The sequence below is a fragment of the Dama dama genome, chromosome 12 (genome assembly GCF_033118175.1).
Source record: "Dama dama isolate Ldn47 chromosome 12, ASM3311817v1, whole genome shotgun sequence".
NCBI lineage: Eukaryota > Metazoa > Chordata > Mammalia > Artiodactyla > Cervidae > Dama > Dama dama.
This window is the reverse complement of record NC_083692.1, coordinates 93116130-93130439: the sequence shown is the minus strand read 5'-3', so window position 1 is coordinate 93130439 and position 14310 is coordinate 93116130. Positions and strand designations below refer to the sequence as shown.

Below are 14310 nucleotides of genomic sequence, written 5' to 3'. Positions count from 1 at the left end.
CGGGAGCAAAATGGAAAAACTGAAGCAATATTTTTGAGGAAGTTTTTTCCCTGAGGCCTGGGCCTTTCCACTGATAGCTTCTCACTTAGGTGCCATCATGAACTTAACTGGGAAAACAGTCATCAATAGTAATTTCCTGGCAGAATTGGCATAGCTGTGTGTCAAAACTGCTAGAATAAATGTGCGTGGAGAATAATTAACCACAGGATGCGCTGAGTGTGATTTAGAAGGAGGTGCAATTCAGGAAGCTGTGACCTGAACAGAGAAATGCTCTAATTCTGTGATTCTCAGTCCCTGAGACCCTTTCAGAATATGCACCCAGTCAGAACTGTCTTGAAACACTAAGATAACGTTTTGGTCTGATTCTCTCACAAGTATACAGTTGCGTTTTCCAGAGGCCAGGTGACATGTGATTACATGCCAGATTGAATGCAGAAGCAAGGTATGAAAATCTGACTCTTCTATCAAGCCAGCTGTTAAAGAGATTTGCTGAAATAAAAACCAAGGTAACTGTTCATTAACTCATTGTTTAGGGGAAATTTTTTCTTTGTAAAAAATATGGTATTTATGTTAACATGTAATGGATTTGTCACTATGTTTTAAATTATTTTTTATTGACATATAGTTGATTTATAATGTTAGTTTCTGGTGTACAGCAAAATGATTCAGTTATACATATATACATATTATTATTTTTCAGATTCTTTCCATTGTAGATTGTTATAAAATGTTGAATATAGTTCCCTATGCTATACATTCAGTTCAGTTCAGTCTTTCAGTTGTGTTCAACTCTTTGCGACCCTATGAATCGCAGCATGCCAGGCCTCCCTGTCCATCACAAACATCACATTACTCAAACTCATGTCCATTGAGTCAGTGATGCCATCCAGCCATCTCATCCTCTGTTGTCCCCTTCTCCTCCTGCCCCCAATCCCTCCCAGCATCAAGGGTCTTTTCCAATGAGTCAACTCTTCGCATCAGGTGGCCAAAGTATTGGAGTTTCAGAATCGGCATCAGTCCTTCCAATGAACACCCAGGACTGATCTCCTTTAGGATGGACTGATTGGATCTCCTTGCAGTCCAAGGGACTCTCAAGAGTCTTCTCCAACACTGTAGTTCAAAAGCATCAATTTTTCAGCTCTCAGCTTTCTTCACAGTCCAACTCTCACATCCATACATGACTACTAGAAAAACCACAGCCTTGACTAGACAGACCTTTGTTGGCAAAGTAATGTCTCTGCTTTTTAATATGCTATCTAGGTTGGTTATCACTTTCCTTCCAAGGAGTAAGCGTCTTTTAATTTCATGGCTGCAATCACCATCTGCAGTGATTTTGGAGCCCAAAAAAATAAAGTCTGACACTGCTTCCACTGTTTCCCCATCTATTTCCCATGAAGTGATGGGACCAGATGCCATGATCTTAGTTTTCTTAATGTTGAGCTTTAAGCCAACTTTTTCACTCTCCTCTTTCACTTTCATCAAGAGGCTTTTTAGTTCCTCTTCACTTTCTGCCATAAGGGTGGTGTCATCTGCATATCTGAGGTTATTGATATTTCTCCTGGCAATCCTGATTCCAGCTCGTGCTTCCTCCAGCCCAGCATTTCTCGTGATGTACTCTGCATATAAGTTAAATAAGCAGGGTGACAATATACAGCCTTGACATACTCCCTTTCCTATTTGGATCCAGTCTGTTGTTCCATGTCCAGTTCTAACTGTTGCTTCCTGACCTGCATATAGGTTTCTCAGGAGGTGGGTCAGATGGTCTGGTATTCTCATCTCTTTCAGAATTTTCCACAGTTTATTGTGATCCACACAGTCAAAGGCTTTGGCATAGTCAATAAAGCAGAAATAGATGTTTTTCTGGAACTCTTGCTTTTTCAATGATCCTGCAGATGTTGGCAATTTGATCTCTGGTTCCTCTGCCTTTTCTAAAACCAGGTTGAACATCTAGAAGTTCACGGTTCACGTATTGCTGAAGACTGGCTTGGAGAATTTTGAGCATTACTTTACTAGCATGTGACATGAGTGCAATTGTGTGGTAGTTTGAGCATTCTTTGGGATTGCCTTTACATTAAGACCTTGTTATTTATTTTATATGTGATAGTTTATATGTGTTAATCCCAAGCTCCTAATTTACCGCCCTACAACTTCTTCCCACTTTGGTAACCATAAATTTGTTTTCTATGTAAGCCTGTTTCTGTTCATAAATAAGTTCATTTGTCTAATTCTTTTTAGATTTCACTTTTAAGTGATATATTTGTCTTTAGCTGACTTAGTATGATAACCTCTAGGTCCATCCATGTTGCTGCAAATGGCATGATTTCATTCCCTTTTATGGCTGAGCAATGGGTTTGTTGTTATTTTTAACAGAAGCATTTTCAAAAATTCTCCATTTTAATGTCTAAAGTGTAAATAGAATCTGTGGTTTGCTGCTAAACCCAATCTCCCAAAAAAGGAAAAAGATTCTGATAAGTATTAATAGCATTTGCCATTTTCCATGGTATAAATATTCCCTTTGTGGCAAATTTTAAGCTTCTAATGTTTTAACAGTTGGCTTGAAAAATTCCTGAATGTTGAATTCTCATGAACTGGTACCAGCTGACTCCAGCACACCACTGGATATAACCTACATGAAAAAAACAAACAAACAAACAAAAACCTCTTTAGGGTTTTTAGGCATATTAAAGGCATATTTAGGCATATTGAAGTCTCAAGAAAATTTTAAAACACTGCTCTTATGCAAGAGTTCCAACTTTGTTACCTTCAAGAAAACATGGAAACTGGTCCTATTACAAAGCACGCAGGTGAACAGTTGGTGTGCAGCTCCAGGCCACCCCACTGGGTTTCTGGCAGCCTCTCGGCTGGGAGATCCGTGTCTTGAAGCAGTAAGAACGGATTTCAGGCAGCAGTGCCCGTGTGGCCTCGTGAAGGAAAAGCTTTAGGTGAGGCCTCGTTTCCATCAGCCTCCCCGCCCCACCCACTGGGGCACCTCTATTAAGAGAACAGCACACGCACCCTTGGGCACTGCCCACTGGTCTTCCGGACAGAAGACGCCAGAATTAAAAGGCAGATGCCATGTTCAGCAGCATCTTGAATTCAGATAGCACAGGAGGTTTCTACCCCATTGGCTGGCCATCACTTCAGGAAATGACTCATGAACACTGGAGAGTTAGCTTTGAAACTGCTTATATTGTAGCCTGAAGACATGGGGTAGTGGCAGGGCCGGTCGGGCTGTTTTACTCTTTTTTTTTTTTTTTTTTTAATGTTTTAATTATTTATTTGGCTGTGCCAGGTCTTCATTGCTGCACAGGCTTTTCTCTAGTGGTGGCGAGCAGGGGCTACTTTCTAGTTGCCATATGAGGGCTTCCCGTGACTGTGGCTTGTTACAGAGCGTAGGCCCTAGGGCACCTGGGCTTCGGTGGTTGCAGCACGTGGGCTCAATAGTTCCGGACCCCGGGCCCTAGAGCGCGGGCTCAGTAGTTCCGGACCCCGGGCCCTAGAGCGCGGGCTCAGTAGTTCCCCATCCCGGGCCCTAGAGCGCGGGCTCAGTAGTTCCCCATCCCGGGCCCTAGAGCGCGGGCTCAGTAGTTCCGGACCCCGGGCCCTAGAGCGCAGGCTCAGTAGGTTTCCCATCCTGGGCCCTAGAGCGCAGGCTCAGTAGGTTTCCCATCCTGGGCCCTAGAGCGCGGGCTCAGTAGTTCCTGACCCCGGGCCCTAGAGCGCGGGCTCAGTAGTTCCCCATCCCGGGCCCTAGAGCGCGGGCTCAGTAGTTCCCCATCCCGGGCCCTAGAGCGCGGGCTCAGTAGTTTCCCATCCCGGGCCCTAGAGCGCAGGCTCAGTAGGTTTCCCATCCCGGGCCCTAGAGCGCGGGCTCAGTAGTTCCGGACCCCGGGCTCTAGAGCGCGGGCTCAGTAGTTTCCCATCCCGGGCTCTAGAGCGCAGGCTCAGTAGGTTTCCCATCCCGGGCTCTAGAGCGCGGGCTCAGTAGTTCCCCATCCCGGGCCCTAGAGCGCGGGCTCAGTAGTTCCCCATCCCGGGCCCTAGAGCGCGGGCTCAGTAGTTCCGGACCCCGGGCCCTAGAGCGCGGGCTCAGTAGTTCCCCATCCCGGGCTCTAGAGCGCGGGCTCAGTAGTTCCGGACCCCGGGCCCTAGAGCGCGGGCTCAGTAGTTCCCCATCCCGGGCTCTAGAGCGCGGGCTCAGTAGTTCCCCATGCCGGGCCCTAGGGCGCGGGCTCAGTAGTTCCGGACCCCGGGCCCTAGAGCGCGGGCTCAGTAGTTCCCCATCCCGGGCTCTAGAGCGCGGGCTCAGTAGTTCCGGACCCCGGGCCCTAGAGCGCGGGCTCAGTAGTTCCCCACCCCGGGCCCTAGAGCGCGGGCTCAGTAGTTCCCCATCCCGGGCCCTAGGGCGCGGGCTCAGTAGTTCCCCATCCCGGGCCCTAGGGCGCGGGCTCAGTAGTTCCCCATCCCGGGCCCTAGGGCGCGGGCTCAGTAGTTCCCCATCCCGGGCCCTAGGGCGCGGGCTCAGTAGTTCCCCATCCCGGGCCCTAGGGCGCGGGCTCAGTAGTTCCGGACCCCGGGCCCTAGGGCGCGGGCTCAGTAGTTCCGGACCCCGGGCCCTAGAGCGCGGGCTCAGTAGTTCCCCATCCCGGGCCCTAGGGCGCGGGCTCAGTAGTTCCCCATCCCGGGCCCTAGGGCGCGGGCTCAGTAGTTCCGGACCCCGGGCCCTAGGGCGCGGGCTCAGTAGTTCCGGACCCCGGGCCCTAGAGCGCGGGCTCAGTAGTTCCCCATCCCGGGCTCTAGAGGGCGGGCTCAGTAGCCGTGGTGCATGGGTTTAGTTGCTCCGCGGCACGTGGGATCCTCCCAGACCGGGGATGAAACCCACGTCTGCTATGCTGGCAGGCGGATTCTTTATTCCTGAGCCACCAGGGAAGCCTTACCCACGTTAATTACCGCAAGACTGGGTCATTTCAGTGTTCTGCTGCATCACCCATGCCAGGGAGTAAGAGCATGACCGAGGCAGGACTGTCATTACTCAGAAGCATTTAACAGCAGGACTTCAGTTGTTCTGTGGGTGTGTACTTTTTTTTAGTTCTCCTGTTTGTTGCTACCAACCCATCTCCTACCCCCTCACGTGTGCATGCTCAGTCCTGTGACCCTGTGAACTGTTGCCCACCAGCCTCCTCCGTCCATGGAATTTTCCAGGCAAGAATATTGGAGTGGGTTGCCATCTCCTTCTCCAGTTTTGTATGTTTTTGATATTTCATTTCTTATCCGAGATACCTAGTTGCTCTTGAAATTGGCCAGAACAAAGTAAAAAAAAAAAAGTCTTTTTCAGTGTTTCCCTCTCCTCTAGGAGCTGATTTGGGGGTTTAATCATAAAATGTAACAGTTAAGAAGCATGGAATTTGAAGACCTCACGTTTCAGAGAGAGTTTTTGTTTTGTTTTGTTTTATCAGTGTTGCCTTGTTAGAAGGAATTTTTAGAAACCCTAGGTCAGTTCTCATCTGGCTGTACACGAAATCGCTAGAAAGCTTCTACACAATTCTAAAGGCCAGTCACTGCTCTCTGGGGGCGGGGCCTGGACATTCATATTGTAGTCAAGACCCTTGTGGGATTCTAAATGTGTTATACCAGAATTGACACCGCTGCTTTAAGAATGCCTCTCAAATTTAACATGTATTTGGATTATCAGTAGACTCCAGGCTGATGCAGTAGGTCTGGGAGGGGACGGGGCTGTGAGTCTAACAAGTTCCTGGGCCATGTTGGACCATACTTAAGAGTAGCAGGGCCCTGAGATATGACCCTGAGGCAAAACTGGGCCAGCTCAGAGGTCCAGACACTCAGAAAATTCAATTCTCATATCCTTGCAATCACTTTCTGGGGCAGTTTTTAATGCAGCAGTCACATGAGTGCTTAATCAAAATTTGTTTTAGGTGATATCTAGCTTGCTGTATAATTTCTTCACCTGTGGGGTTTTTTTTTTCCCCCCAACCTAAGGAGAAAGATAGTTTAAAAGGTTCTAATCTCATACATAAAACCATCCCACAAGAGGCTGGCGTTTTACAGCGGCAACTCCCGACTCCCCTTTGTAAAGATAGTGCCCGGCAGATAGCAGCAGCGCCTGGCTACCAGAAAGCAGATGTGTATATGCTTCTTGTCTCTGGGTCTGACTGGAAATGGTGACCTCACGGACACGCTGGGGGTGCTAGTCAGCCTCAGGGGCTTCCATCTTGATGGTGCTGGAATGAGCAGCTTTGGAAATCCTCAGGCAAATGAGTCAGCCCCAGGATCATCCTGACGGGAGTCACGATTCTGTCTGTGCCTGGGAGAAAACAGAGATGTAGTAAGTTGACCTGGCGTAAATTCTCCATTGTGTGTGTATGTGTGCTCAGTCGTGTCGGACTCCGTGAGACCCCATGGACTTAGCCCTCCAGGCTCCTCTGTCCATGGGATTTTCCAGGCAAGAATAATAACTGGAATGGGTTGCCATTTCGTACCCCAGGGGATCTTCCTGACCCAGGATTTGAACCCACGTCTGCTGCATTGGCAGGCAGGTTCTTTACCACCAGCACCGCCTGGGAAGTTCAAATTCTCCGTTATAGAAGCCCTGTTACAAGTGGATAGGAAAACAAAATTTAAAAATACTAGATAGTGAAAGAGGAACTGTAACTTTTATGGGAAGAATATTGCATCTCAGTAATAATCAAATAGCTACAGTTTAAAACAAGAGAACTCTGAAAAAGTGTAAGTATTAGTTGCTCAGTTATGTCCAACTCTACGACCCCATGGACTAGAGCCCAGCAGGCTCCTCTGTCCACGGAATTCTCCAGGCAAGAATACTGGAGTGGGTTGCCATGCCCTCCTCCAGGGGATCTTCCTGACCCAGGGATTGAACCCAGGTCTCCTGCATTGCAGGTGAATTCTTTATCGTCTGAGCCACAAGGGACGCAACACTGGCACCTACCTAATTAGCAGTGATTTTTCCCCTGTGATAGCTGTAAACAGCCACCAAAGGAAGCATGGAAAGAAGGAAAATATAAATACCAACTAGAGTAAGGGAATTCTGATGGACATGCTTTAAGAGAGCAAATAGACAAATTGTCATCATCCTTAAAATGTACACAAGCTTGGACCCAGTTGTATGACTTTTGGGAAGCTAGCCTCAAGAAATAATTATAAGTAACAAAAAAATAGACTTCTAGTTTTTAAGAGCATTTTTATTTGCATATTAGTTAAAAGACTGGAAACCTGCTAGATGTCAAACTCTGGAGGACTGCTTTTCCAAAACTATTATACCCATTCAAAATGATATATATTAAGTGTATGTAATGGTACTAAGTGTTTATAATACTTAATATTTTAAAAAGCAAGATGCAGTATGTACATGCAATGTTAAACCAGAAATATGGGAAGAAAAAACAAATTCATGTGGGATCTATTAGCCAAGACTGATGGGGAATATACCAACACATTTAAATTTGTGTTTGGAGAGTTGGGTTACTTTTCTCCTTTCATGAATTTACCCTTTCTTGAGTATGTATGTACCTGCTGCTTGCTAAGTCACTTCAGTCATGTCCGACTCTTTGCATCCCCATGGACTATAGCCTGCCAGGCGCCTCTGTCGATGGGATTCTCCAGGCAAGATTACTGGAGTGGGTTGCCATTTCCTTCTCCGGGGGATCTTCCCTACGCAGGGATCAAACCCACATCTCTTATGTCTCCTGCTTTTTAAGGCAGGTTCTTTACTGCTAGAACCACCTGTGAAGCCCAAAGCATTAGTTGCTCAGTCATGTCTGACTCTGCAACCCCATGGACTATAGCCTGCCAGGATCCTTTGTCTATGGGAATTCTCCAGGCAAGAATACTGGAGTGGGTTGCCATGCCCTCCTCCAGGGGATCTTCCCAGCCCAGGAATCGAACCCATGTCTCTTATGTCTCCTGCATTGGCAGGCGGTTCTTTACCACTAGCACCATCTGGGAAGCCCAAGTATGTACTACTTCTCTGACAAAAATGCAGTGCACATTAAAACAACACAAAAACCAAATAAACAAACAGAAAAACAAACCCTGATACTACATTCTTTATTTTCTCCCCAAGGTACAAAGGTATTCAGAACTTCCTCTACTAGTTTTTTTCTTTATTTTAATCTACAGTAATTTTGAAGCAGACACTCTAGAGCATTTCCTAGCCACCAATTAGTATTTCTTGCTTGATATGTTATCAAGCAGGAGATAAAAATGTTAGAAAATTCTGTGAGTCTATACCTACATTTGACGGGTTCACACTTCCTTCATAATTATCTTGTGGAACCCTAGAATTCAACAAAACTTGAAAACATAAAAATGTCTCTAGCTAGACTCTGAAGCCAAGAGTGTCTTTATTTGTCCTCAACAGCTGCCAGAACATTCAGTACAGCATTTTGTTAACACACATAACCAGAGCTGTACTTTTTCCTCTGATAGACTTTATACTTGTATCAAAAGGGCTGGTCATTTATTTTCCTCTGGAATTTCTCTTTCCTTATCAAGGAGCAAACATTATTTATTTATAACAAAACAGAAACCTTTATTCTGACTGACTTTGTTGCAATAATTATGTCAGTCCTCTTATTCTTAAAAATGAATTTATGTATGTAACCCATATATTATCTAGTATTTGAAAAATCTGATTAATTCTTCCACAAGCTCAGTTTTTAAAAAAAAACTGGGGCTTTAGGTCCAATATGGAGGTGCCCAGTGGCAGTGTGAACTGAGAGGAGTTCGTCCAGTTCCAGGAATTACTCAAGGTGAGGACGATTGATGACAGAATAGTGCATGAATTAAACACTACGGTTCCAACAGGTTCCTTCCCAGGGAAAATTAATGCCAACCAAATCTGTAAGCAACTTTGAGTCATTGATGGTGGCCTATGTCAGTTGGGACAGAGTCATCAAAAACTGGATAGCTCAGACCTCATCAGTAGTAAAACAGCTCTGAGAAGAGAGAGAAAAGAATTTGGATGGTTTAACATTATTAAAGGAAGTTAGAAAAGAACAGACAAAGTTGAAACGGATGCAGTGAGAACTGAATGTTGAAGAAGTGGTCAATGACAGGAGCTGGAAGGTGTTTAATAAATGCTGCCAAGTTCACTTCAAGCCTGCAAAGAATGAACAAAAAGATACCTTTTAAAAGATGGACCAGTTCATCTCATAAGAGTTGAGCATGACAGACAAAACATGGTGGGCTTCCCAGGAGGATTTCTGAGCCAACAGTCCAAGACCTTTTGTTGATTTCAGCCCTACTTAGCCAAGACCTCACATATAAATAATTCTGATAATTATGGAGAAATCAACAGCTATTTTATACTGATTCTGTTTAAAAACAAACAAACAAACTTGTTTTGTAACTATTAAAATAATATTCTGACTCAGTGTGGGGGAAAAAAAAAACATGGGGGGGATTGTTTCTTTAACTCACCTCTGCCTTCCTTGACCCAAACTGTTGAGTCCTTAATTTCACTTATTCCTTTTTTTTTTTTTTTTTAAACTAGATGTCAAATTAAATGATCTCTTACTTAGGGAGAATGAATCAGGCACCAAAGGCTCATGATTTCTGTACAATGAAGGCAAATGAGAACACACAGTAGTGAACACATTGTTTCTCAAAATGAGGTCCATGAACATTATTTGAGCTGCTTATTATAAGACATTCTGGGGCCACATCTCACACCTATAATCAGTCTCTGTGATGGGACCTGGATCATCTACATCTGAAAGAAGAGGCAGGGGTGATCCTTATGCACCGCTGACCCTGAGAGCCACAGAACTGTGTCTCTAATCTAGTATGTTTTGTGGTTAGCAAGTAGGAAACCACCGTTTTGCTGTAAAAATGCTAAAGTTCTTCAGAATTATGCTGTAGATCAGCATGTCTATCTGCAAAGTTCCTGGACTTTCAAGATTCTCTAGACAGTTTCCCCTGGATATTGGCTCCAGATATCTGACTGTATTCATTGGAAGATTTAGCTTTACCAATAACTGTCTCTGTCACTAACTTTGCTTTCTATGTACGGAAATGGGTACCTCCTCCTTTAGAGATATAGCTCAGTGCTTTGTATTCATGTAGAATTTTTAATGCCTGTTTAAAAGCAGGGGACACTCACGTGGTTCAAATTCCCAAAGAACAAGAGTGGGTCCAGTGAAAATACCCCTCCAACCCTTGTCATTTCCTCAGAAGTAACCATAGTTAACAGCTTCTTAAGTATTAGATATATTTACAAACAATCTAGAAACCCATTCTCTGTTTTGGGGGGGACAAAGGGAGAGTATACAGATCGCTTTATTTTTAAGTTGTATCCATGGGTTTTAATATTTATTTATTTGGCTATACCGGGTCTTAGTCACGGGCTGTGGGATCTAGTTCCCTGACTAGGGGTTGAACCTGGGTCCCCGTGCATTGGGAACCCAGAATCCCAGTCACTGGACCACCAGGGAAGTCCCTGTATTTGTGAGTTTTAAAACTCCTTTTGATGTAGAGATATCAGTCAGGCACTGGTGTGTAACAAACCACATGAGACCCCAGAGACACATGACAATAAGCATGCTCATGCCCTGGGGTCCTCAGGCAGTTCCGTCAGCACCTCTGGGCATCTCCTGGCTGGTGCAGGGAGGCGGGGATGACTGGGTTGACTTCCTGTGGTCCGCGGCCTCTCACCTTCGAGCCTGCTGCTCCTGCACATTCTCATGACAACGACAGAGAAGCAGGGGAGGAAACACGCAGGACCTCCCGACGTCTAGGACTGAAACTGGAACATCCACACCGTGGTCACATCCGAAGCAAGACACAGAGGCATCCTAGACTTGAAGGGCTGGAGAGACGGACAGCGCCTCTTTAGTGAAAGGAATTTCAGCGTCACATGCAAAGGTGTGGCGACGGGGAGAAGTGAAGCACAGACGCCGTGCGTCGTTCTGATGACACAAATGCCTCGCCCTCCTGTGCACCCTCCGCTCTTCTACCTTTCATCCACAAAGGGGAAGAGGCAGAGGAGCACATGCCTGATACAGCCTGGACCGTCTCTCAGGACTGGGCTGCTAGCTTTGTTGTCTCCCCCAGACTTAAGAAAGGATCACTTCAGTTACACAAGAAGAACATGTTCTAGACATTTGCTGCACCAGCCTGTGGCCACAATGAACAGTACTGTATTGTGCACTTAAAGTTTAGGTTAAGAGAGTAGCTCTCACTTTTGTTTTTACCACAATAAAAAATTAGGACACTCAAAAAAAAAAAAAAAAATAGAAGCCATTATTGCAATCTGAATGTCCAAAAGCTCGGCGTAAAAATAATACTGGCTTAGTATCCAAGTATTGGCTTCCCAGGTGGCGCAGTGGGAAAGAATCTGCCTGCCAATGCAGGAGACACACGAGATGCGAAAACCTGAGGAGAACAAATGCTCAGCGGTGGGACCGTACCTACCACGTTGCGAGAACTCCAGTAGCCTGACAGTGCAAGAACAGAGGGCCCACAATGAGCGGTGAGGAGGTAAGGCTGGACGTAGCGTAGGGCCAGGAGGGATGCTGAGGCTCACACTCACAGTCGCCTGTCTTCTCAAGGGCAGCGGTGAGCCTTTCAGTGTCTCTGAGCCGAGTGCTGAGGTCTGTGATCTGAGTCTAGGAAGTTGATGGGAGGGGAGAAGGGCTGGAGACGGTGAATCGGGAGCAGGGTTCGGGAGGCTGAGATTCAGGAGGTCCGGCCCCCAACCAAACAGACCTGTGGCTCTTGCTTTATTCCAGCCAACTACAGACATTTCACACTGTGCCACTTTTGGAGAAAGAGGAAGATCTCACACCCTTGGAACATGCCAGAAGTTTCAATATAAATTCCCTTTGATTTAAAAAAAAAAATGCAAGTAATTCCTAATGAAGAATATTTCTTTAACTCTACCCTTTACACTGTCTAATAGACCGTTTTTCTCTGCTTCCTCATTCCTGTTCCCTAACTCAAGCAGGAGGAATGACTGATGACTCCAGTTTTTAGGTTCTGCAGCAAACCTAAGCTGTGCTGTGCTGAGTCGTGTCTGACTCTTTGCAACCCCATAAACTGTAGCCCGCCAGGCTCCTCCCTCCATGGGGATTCTCCAGACAAGTATACTGGAGTGGGTTGCCATTTCCTCCTCCAAGGGATCTTCCCAACCCAGGGATCGAACCCAGTTCTCCCACATTGCAGGCAGATTCTTTACGGCCTGGGTAAAGAATGTGTGAGCCGCCTGGGAAGCGCAAACCAGGAAACAGACCTAAGTGCTACTGAAAAGATCACCCAGGCTATGAGGGTCGCTTTAGACAAGTCTTGTTTGCTCCAGCGCCTCGTTGAGTTCTCAGAGTCGTCCAGGCCCTGGCAAGGCCACGCGCTAGCAGTGACTCCCGCTCCCTGCATTCTGGATGTGAGGGGCTGTCCGCTAAGGGAATGTACGGGCCCAGCGGGGTTCTGTCTGCCCTGAACCTGCCCCTGCCGCCCTCCTCTCCGTGGTTTCCCTAGTCTGCCTGCCCGTGAGCATCAGCCGGGGGACCTGTGAGGCACAGAGCCCCGGGCCCCTCCCCGCTGACTCAGGAATCAGAGCCCGCAGCTGGAGGCTGTCTGCTGAGCGCCTGCTCCTGACGTTTGTTCTTGGGGAAGGCGCTGAAGGCTGTGTGCCCGGCTGGCAACTGCGGCCGCCCCCGACAGGGAGAAGAGGTTCCCAGCACAGCGGAGGCCCGGGCCTCTCTCCGGGATGGGGACCACGGCACTCACTGGACCACGCATTCCCGAGACGGGGCAAGTAGATCCACCTGGGCTTCCGCAGCGCTGAACCAACCAGACTCAGGGCCAAAGGGCGCTCACTCCCGGCAGCTTCCCTCGGTGGGTGGGGACCGTCGGCCACCAGCTCAGCGACGGAGGCCTCCGGGCGCCATTCTCCATCCAGCCGACTCTTGAAAACCCAGATCCACACAGCCAAGAGAACACGCCACAAGGGGAAGGTTTGTGCAGCCCTTCTTGCTAAGAGAACTTGAGGGTTTTAGGGCATTTTCCTAAGCCTTAGGAGACACCTGAATGCTAGCTGGAGATGGCTGCTTTTTAAAAAATATTGTTTGATTTGGAGGGCTGGGAGGATTCAAGGGAAAATGCCTGGTTGTTCCTAAGTAGTCTATGAGCCAAACTGCTGTTTAAAAAAAAAGAAAAGAAAAGAAGAAGAGGGATGGAAAAATGGAAGGGGAAGAAACGTGTGTGTGAATGAACAAGAACACCCAGGGAAGAGAAAAGGTGCATGGATTTTTGATGTAGACCTCACTCTTGAGCAATATTGGAAAAAGTCTAGTTTCAAATACATGCAGGTTCACATAACTGAAGCTTACCTTTCTGAGGTAGTGTCGATTTTTCCAAAGGCAGATCCTGAGGCGAAGTGCAAGTACAAAGGGGTTACCTGGAGAGCCCAGGGAGCACCTCTCAGAGGTGGGCAAGTGATAAGGATACGACAGCAGCCCCCAAAGGGCACGCTGTGAACCTGGTCCCACAGAGGGGCCTGTGGCTGGAACCAGCAGGGAAACACAGAGAGATTGTGAACGTGAGCCCTCTGGAGGGGAAAGGAACTGATGCGTTCCCACACCAGCGCCGGAGAGTTACAGGGTGAGTGTTGCTTTTGGAGTCGGGGGGAGAAGTGAAGTGAAAGTATTGGTTGCTCAGTCGAGTCCCACTCTTGGCATCCCCATGGACTTTAGCCTGCCAGGCTCCTCCGTCCATAGAGATTCTCCAGGCAGGAATACTGGAGTGGGTTGCCATTTCCTACTCCAGGGGATCTTCCCAACCCAGGGATCAAACCCGGGTCTCCTGCATTGCAGGCAGATTCTTTACCACTGAGCCACCAGGGAAGCCCAGGTATTGCTACTGGGGTTGGGGGTTGGGGGGTTAACTCCCCATCACTTTTCGACTTCTGAGCAGGACCACATTCAGGAAAGTGAATGGTTTCAGAAAAAAATTCCTCAGTGCAGATATGGACAGCTGGAAGTCAGGCAGAGAAGGACGATGAATCAGTGAGCTTCGAGGAATGTGAGCAGGGCCCTGAAAGCATCAGCTGCATCGTGTTCATCCCTAAACTCACTTTAGCCCTCCTGAGATTTTTTTTTTAATGAAGTATTTGCAGTGTTGTATTAGTTTCAAGTGTATAGCAAAGTGATTCAGTTATACATGTATACGTGTACATTGCAAATACTCCAATTAAAAATATATATATTCTTTCTCGGATTTCTTTCTTTTTTTTTGGCTGTTTCACGGCTTAGATCCCCCACCAGGGATTGAGTCCAGGCC

At 47.0% G+C, this 14310-nt stretch overlaps 1 protein-coding gene, 1 long non-coding RNA gene and 1 pseudogene across 5 annotated transcripts in view; 2 read left to right on the top strand and 1 right to left on the bottom strand.

Annotated features, from left to right (window-relative positions):
* Positions 1–6121: 6121 nt before the first annotated feature.
* On the bottom strand, positions 6122–12372 carry LOC133066754 (uncharacterized). The gene is made up of 3 exons (XR_009695200.1): positions 12266–12372; positions 11449–11856; positions 6122–6322 (listed from the first exon to the last, which is right to left on the bottom strand). It is a non-coding gene; the product is annotated as an uncharacterized LOC133066754 (long non-coding RNA).
* LOC133066753 (protein MIX23-like) lies at positions 8724–9286 on the top strand (annotated as a pseudogene).
* Positions 12373–12851: 479 nt separating the features above from the next.
* F2RL1 (F2R like trypsin receptor 1) overlaps positions 12852–14310 on the top strand; it is a 56561-nt gene continuing 55102 nt past the window's right edge. For 2 of the 4 annotated variants that reach the window (XM_061158132.1, XM_061158135.1), the window contains exon 1: positions 12852–12986. The gene's annotated coding sequence lies outside the window, so the exon portion shown is untranslated. Of the gene's footprint in view, positions 12987–13391; positions 13633–14310 lie in introns of all 4 variants that reach the window. The other 2 variants (XM_061158134.1, XM_061158136.1) reach the window with 2 other exon arrangements.